Source organism: Lactuca serriola, chromosome 2 (assembly GCF_051521515.1).
Source record: "Lactuca serriola cultivar US96UC23 chromosome 2, Lser_US96UC23_V15, whole genome shotgun sequence".
NCBI classification, from domain to species: Eukaryota; Viridiplantae; Streptophyta; class Magnoliopsida; order Asterales; family Asteraceae; genus Lactuca; species Lactuca serriola.
In genome coordinates this window covers 24,845,719-24,853,007 of record NC_136409.1, presented here as the reverse complement: position 1 = coordinate 24,853,007, position 7,289 = coordinate 24,845,719, and the positions used below count along the sequence as shown (strand labels likewise).

Sequence of the window (7,289 nt, the reverse complement as noted above, 5' to 3'; positions counted from 1 at the left end):
GATAGAATATTTTAATAGAAACAAGTAAATGTATCAAGCTATAATAAAGAAATTCACCAAAGTTGGCACAATATTGTTATTTTTTTTTCTTTTAAACAATTGTATATACTTAAGTTTCGATTATTGTATATATCATCTACCGAACTCGGTCATAAATGTTGAGGTTTTAGTCAAATACAATTTGATACTAAATTATATTTTATATTAACATAATAACAAATTGTATCATATTAAATTAAAGTTACATGACAACGCTAATGCAACAAGTCATATAAAACAAGCGAACAACTATCCTAATCTTCACCAATATGTACACTCGGACTATCTTAAATCAGATAATACATTATTACATACACGATTTATACTCAAAACTTCTAGATAATCCTAGAAAACCCTTATTGTGCAACAGGTTTTCGAGTAATCTCCCAATGGGTGGATAAATCCTTACATGTCTGGAGGAAACTACAAACCTAGATCTTTCCATCAATAGCCACTTTAAGTTGCAATGTTTATTTTCTTCTCAGTTCTCATATTTTTGTGTTATTTTCTCAGATATTCTTTAACACCATTTATCAAGATAGCTCTTAATGTTAAGGAAAAAAAAGTCCACAACGACTACTTATGCTCCAGTACTCATCTATTCAAACAGCACAAAATGGTTAAAAAAGCAGGCATCATTGAATGTTGCATACTCCAGTCATCTGATATAAGATGACTTGAGCATCAATATGCATGATTTCCCGAGCTATATAAGTAAAGGGGTAAAAAAAATGTAGTGGTAATGTGGTACTCTTGTAGTTGATTAAGCTTAGGGTATCTACCGAAGCATGGAAGTAAGAGACTCAAAAACATGTTCTTGACAAGGAATAGTGAGACCCATGTCGTTATCAAATCCAAACTCTTCTTCAGCTTGGTGAAGAAGTGTTTGGAACTCAGGACTTGACAAGAAGGATATAGGAATGATATATCGACTCCGGTTTTCACCAACGTACACAACAAAGTGTCCTTTGGGGACATCGTCGTAGTGTTGCTGCTGTTTCCTACCCAAACTCGAACACCTCTTTACTATCTGCTTCAAAAGTGCTGCTTGTGACAGTTTCCCTGATGATTTCTTGAAAGCCATTTTCAGAGCTCACACTCTCTTTTTTTTATAACTACTTGTCTATATATATGCATAATATATATATATATATATATATATATATATATATATATATATATATATATATATATAGAGAGAGAGAGAGAGAGAGAGAGAGAGAGGCATGTGGGTTTGCTGGTGAAGGAAAGAAGAGACCAACCGCTAGTGTTTTTGGGGGTATTCAATGCATGAAACATGTTAAAAGGGTTTATTTTCGTTTCATATCATTGGAAAACAACATCCCACATCTTTTTTTGAAGTGTTACTTTGATTTAGGGGAGAGGGTCTACATGCCCCACACACTGCGAGGTGATAATATGTAACCAGTGTGGTGTTGTGTCATTGTGGTATTGTTGTCGACATTATATGGGGGCTGTGCCGTGATGCGGTGGCACCACTTTTTTGGGGATTTATTTTTCAAGTGCATATTCTTCTTCTTTTTTTTACTGTTGGAACATTAATTTTTTTTTTGCTCTCCATTATAAATAAACAACATTTATTCTATTTTAAACATCATCATAAAAACTTCAAACATTTTCTATATATCAAATTGAAACGTCATCATCTTCTTCCATTTCGCCGGATATATCAACTCTATGGGAATCGGATTTTATTGGGAACATTATGCAAACAACTCTTACTTATCTACAAAACAGGAAACTCAGAGTATGTGTTCAAAAACGGCAAAAGGTCTTTTACATAGATATCGTGTGACCATCTTGTACATGATATGGACCGGAAGGTCAGGAGGTTACGGACCGGAAGGTCGATGCGGGTAGGACCGGAAGGTGTACCGGGATTCGGGACGGAAGTTCCCTGAGACATTTGGACCGGAAGGTCCCACAGAGTTATGGCTTGGAAAGGCATATGTGTTGTATGTGGTATTTTGGGGAACTCACTAGACATTTATGCTTAAAGTGTTGTGTTATTTGTTTCAGGTACCAGTGAGGATCGCAGGAAGGCGCCGACTTGATCAGTACACACAAATGAGGAGTTTTACATATTATGATCTTGGGATGTGATGTTATGAGTTGTTATGCGATACAATGACATTTTTATAACAATTATGAATGAAAGTGCGTTTTTAAAATGTGAAAAATTGTGTTGAAATTTACGTCGTTACAAGTTGGTATCAGAGCCTTGGTTTGAGGGATTCGGATGCAACTTCGGATGTATCTGAACTCAAACTGAGGATTTGAGAAAGTTTTTCTTAAATAATTTTTTTTCTAAGAGAGTAAAGGATTTTGTTAAAAGGCAGAACGGAGCAGTGTATACGATCAGCCAACGCCCGAACGGTGATTTTCCAAAATACCCTTACATTATGTGTTATGAGGTATGTTATGATATGATATACATGCTATAGTAGGCTAGGTATTCATATTAGGACTAGAGTGGCCTGATTTGTGATGCTTTAGCCTAAGAAGATTCGTGTTGCTTGAGAGTGAGTAGATAGCAGTGAGGAGCTTATGAGAGATCTACCGAAGGGTAGCCTATGCTAACGAGGTGTAGAGTACTTGTGATCTGGGATCCAAGGAGGAGGACTTGGGGTGAATACTGATGCGGTGTGGGCGGTAGTATAAGGGCCCGTACTACCGAAGACACCGTATCAGTGCCCAGTCCAAGTAAGAATCCTTAGGGTACTAGGGAACAAGTAGGGATGTGTTATCGAGTACGAGTATGCTCGAGCGGGTCTCTGATATTTTATGTTGTATTACAGAGAGACATCATGGTTGGGACACGCTACACACCTGAGAGTAGTGGTGTTAGCGAGGAGGAGATCCACAGGCTGATTCATGAGGAGGTGGCTGCTGCCATCCGAGTCGAGATTCCAGAGATGTTTGGGTCTATCAAGACTACATTGATTGAGACTTTCGATGAGCGGTACGTAGCAGTGACTGAGGCTGCGGCTGCTGCAGCTACTACTGTCGTTGCTGCTGCCAGGCCTCAGGGAGGTGACTCGTTGTTGTTTAAGAAGTTCAGCAACACGAAGCCACCAAAGTTTGATGGGACGTAGGATCCGATCGTTGCGCTGATATCAAGGGATGCTTCTACACGTGTTCTTGTCCGGAGCATCTGAGGGTACGGTTCACGCTGAACCAGCTTCGCTTGGGAGCGAAGGATTGGTGGAAGTTCGTGACGGCGAGCTTCACTCTTGCGGAGATTTCTGAGGTGACCTAGGAGAGGTTCACCACCATGTTCAGAGATGAGTATGTTCCCCCTATGGAGAGGGAGCGGTTGGCTCAGGAGTTCTTGACCGTCAAGCAGGGTACTGATTCGGTTATTGTGATTACCAGGAAGTTTCATGAGAGGGCAACGTTCTGCTCTAAGCAGGTGTCTACCGAGCTGGCACGCATGAGTCGATATTTGAGCATTCTGAGGAGGGATGTTCGGGAGTTCGTATCGAACTCGACTTATCGGACATTTGCTGAGCTTCAGGCAAATGCCCGGAAGAGGGAGATTGAGTTGGAGACTCAGGCCAGGGAGGAGGCCGAGTCTCAGGGGATGAAGAGGCAGCCGGCACAGTCTCAGCCGGCAGCCAAATGGGCAAAGCCCACCGATTCGAGATCTGGAGGCCAGAAGGGCCGCACTTGCGGAAAGTGCGGCAAGCGACATGATAGGGTTTGTCAATCTGGTGCTTGTTACAAATGTGGAAAGGAGGGGCATATAGCCAAGGATTGCCCCAAGGGATTCATGGTTTGCTTTCATTACAACCAGACGGGCCATCGGAAGGCCGAGTGTCCGCAGCTGTGAGGGACAGCACAGGGGGCACACCAGGGATCTGCCCCTACTGCCGTGCGTGCTACTGAGGTTCGGCCGGTGAAGGCCGAAGCACCGAAGGCTCACGGGAGAGCCTTCCAGTTGACAGCGGAGGAGGTCCGTGCAACGCCTGATGTCGTGGCTGGTATGTATTATTTCATTTATTTATGTTGAGTTTGAGGTGTTGTGCTTATATTATGATATGCGTAGGTACTTTTCTTGTGAATTCCGTACCTGCTTTGGTGTTATTTGACTCGGGTGCGACTCAGTCATTTGTTTCCTTGGCATTTAGTCAGCACATTAGTATCCGACGAGAGGCGTTGAGTCGAGCTCTGCGAGTTTCTATAGCTGACGAGCGAGTGGTCTATGCTACGGATGTGAGTCGAGGATGTATACTTGAGATCTTCGGTGTGGAGTTCTCGATAGATCTGGTCCCGATTGCGATGGGGGACGTATGTGTCATAGTGTGCATGGATTGGTTGAGCCGATTTGGAGCCGTTATAGACTGCGAGCGTCAGTTGGTGACGATACGAGACCTTAGTGTGGGAGTACTTACGGTGTACGGCGAGGGTACCCGATGTGGGTTAGCGTTTTGTTCGGTTACCAGAGCAAGGCAGAGTTTGCAGCAGGACTGCAACGGGTTTGTAGCCTATGTGATGGACACAGGAGTGGCCGCTGGGAGGCCAAGTTTGATTGATGAGGTTCCGATAGTGTACGAGTTCCCGGATGTTTTTCCCGAGGAATTTCCAGGTGTGCCTCCAGAGAGGCAAGTAGAGTTCTGTATCGATTTGGTTCCGGGGGCAGCAGCTATCGCCAAGTCGCCTTATCGCCTTGCGCCACCAAAGATGCAGGAGTTTTCCTCGTAGCTTCAGGAGCTGTTGGGGAAAGGGTTTATTAGACCGAGTAGCTCACCTTGGGGAGCGCCGATCCTTTTTGCCAAGAAAAAGTATGGTTCACACCGGATGTGCGTTGATTACCGGGAGTTGAACAAGTTGACGGTCAAGAACCGTTATCCGTTACCGAGGATCGACGATCTGTTTGATCAGTTACAGGAGGCGTCTTGGTTCTCCAAGATAGACTTGAGGTCAGGATATCATCAGATGAGGGTTTGGGACGAAGATATCCAGAAGACGGTGTTCATAACTCGTTATGGGCATTACGAGTTCGTGGAGATGCCTTTTGGGCTCATCAATGCACCGACAACGTTCATGGATCTCATGAACAGGGTGTACAGGCCGATGCTGGATCGGTTGGTGATCTTGTTCATTGATGATATTTTGGTGTACTCGAGATCTAGAGAGCAGCACGAGGAGCATCTGAGAGAGATTCTCGGGGTATTGAGATCGGAGAGGCTTTTCGCCAAATTCACCAAGTGTGATTTTTGGTTACGAGAGGTCCAGTTCTTGGGACACCTCGTTAACCATGACGAGATATTGGTCGATCCAGTCAAGATTGAGGCGGTTATGAGATGGGAGGTGCCGAGATCACCCACCGAGATTAGAAGTTTTCTAGGGTTGGCCGGTTATTATCGGAGATTTATCAGGGATTTCTCCTAGATTGTCGTGCCTCTCACCAGGTTGACCCGGAAGGGTGTTGCTTTTTCGTGGGGTCCGGAGCAGCAGACCTCGTTTGAGACACTTCGCCAGAGATTGTGCGAAGCCCCGGTGCTAGCCCTCCTGGAATGGATGGAGGATTTTGTGGTGTATTGTGACGTATCGATATCGGGGTTGGGTGCAATACTTATGCAGAGGGGGCATGTGATAGCGTATGCGTCGAGGCAGCTGAAGCCTCATGAGATGAGGTATCCCACCCATGAGTTGGAGTTGGGGGAAGTGGTGTTCGCCCTCAAGATCTGGCGTCACTATTTGTATGTGGTTCGATGTACCATCTACACGGACCACAAGAGTTTGAAGTATTTGATGGACCAGCCCAATCTGAATATGCGCCAGAGGAGATGGCTAGATGTGGTAAAGGATTACGATTGTGAGATCCTGTACCACCCAGGCAAGGCTAATGTCGAAGCTGATGCCCTGAGCCGTAGGGCGGAGAACTCCCCGATTCGAGATATTTGTATGCGGTTGACAGTGATGACTCCTGTGTTGGATACAATTCGGGAGGCCCAGGCAGAGCCGTGAGAACAGAGAGCCGTAAGAGGGAGCGGGTGATTGGGCAGGTGCCGGAGTTCATTACCGATAGTCGCGGGCTGATGACCCTTTAGGGTCGGATTTGGGTGTCGTATGAAGGCGGAGCGCGCATCACCTTGATGGAGGAGACACATAAATCGAGATTTTCGATCTATCTCGGGCCACGAAGATGTATTTGGATTTGAAGAAGAATTATTGATGGCCATGTATGAAGAGGGATGTACCATGGTTTGTTGAGAGGTACTTAAGTTGTCGCAGGGTTAAGGCCGAGCACCAACGACCGCATGGCATGTTGCAACCACTTGAGGTTCCCCAATGGAAGTGGGAACAGATTTCCATGGATATCATCACCAAGTTGCCGAGGACCGCGAGGGGTGTCGACGCAATTTGGGTGATCATCGACCGGCTGACGAAGAGCGCTCACTTTCTTGCTATCCGTAAGAGCTCTTCTGCTGAGAGGCTGACAGATTTGTATGTGAGGGAGGTGGTATCGCGGCATGGAGTGCCGATCTCGATTGTATCAGACCAGGATGTACATTTTACTTCCAGGTTCTGGAAGAAGTTCCACGAGGAATTGGGCACGAGGCTGCATTTCAGTCCTGCTTACCACCCACAAACGGATGGACAGAGTGAGTGGACGATTCAGACGCTCGAAGACATGCTTCGGGCATGTGTGTTGGAATTTGGAGGGAGTTGGGACACGTATCTGCCATTGCCTGAGTTTTCTTATAAGAACAGCCACCATTCGAGCATTGGTATGCCTCCCTTTGAGTTGTTGTATGGGAGGAGGTGTCGGACTCCCAACTGTTGGGGAGAGGTAGGACAGCGAGTGATGGGCAGCTCTGAGATAGTGCTTCAGACGACAGAGCAGATACATCAAGTCAGGTAGAGGTTGTTGACAGATCAGAGTTGCCAGAAAAGTTATGTGGATAGGCGACGGTCCGAGCTCGAGTTTCAGGTCGGGGATTTTATACTCCTGAAAGTGTCTCCTTGGAAAAGAGTGATTTGATTCAGAAAGAGGGGCAAGCTAGGGCCCCGATATATTGGGCCGTTTAGGGTGATCGTGAGGGTGGGTAGAGTAGCATATTGTTTGGAGTTACCTGTGGAGTTGAGCCAGATTCATGATACCTACCACGTGTCTTAGCTGAGGAAGTGTATAGCCGACGAGTCGACAGTGGTACCGTTGGAGGATATCCAGATGGACGCGAGTCTGAATTATGTTGAAAGGCCGATCGCAATCTTGGATC

General features: G+C 45.6%; 1 pseudogene; it reads right to left on the bottom strand.

Annotated features, from left to right (window-relative positions):
• Positions 1–228: 228 nt before the first annotated feature.
• Positions 229–1,156, bottom strand: LOC145090250 (auxin-responsive protein SAUR50 pseudogene; annotated as a pseudogene).
• Between the last annotated feature and the right edge of the window lie 6,133 nt (positions 1,157–7,289).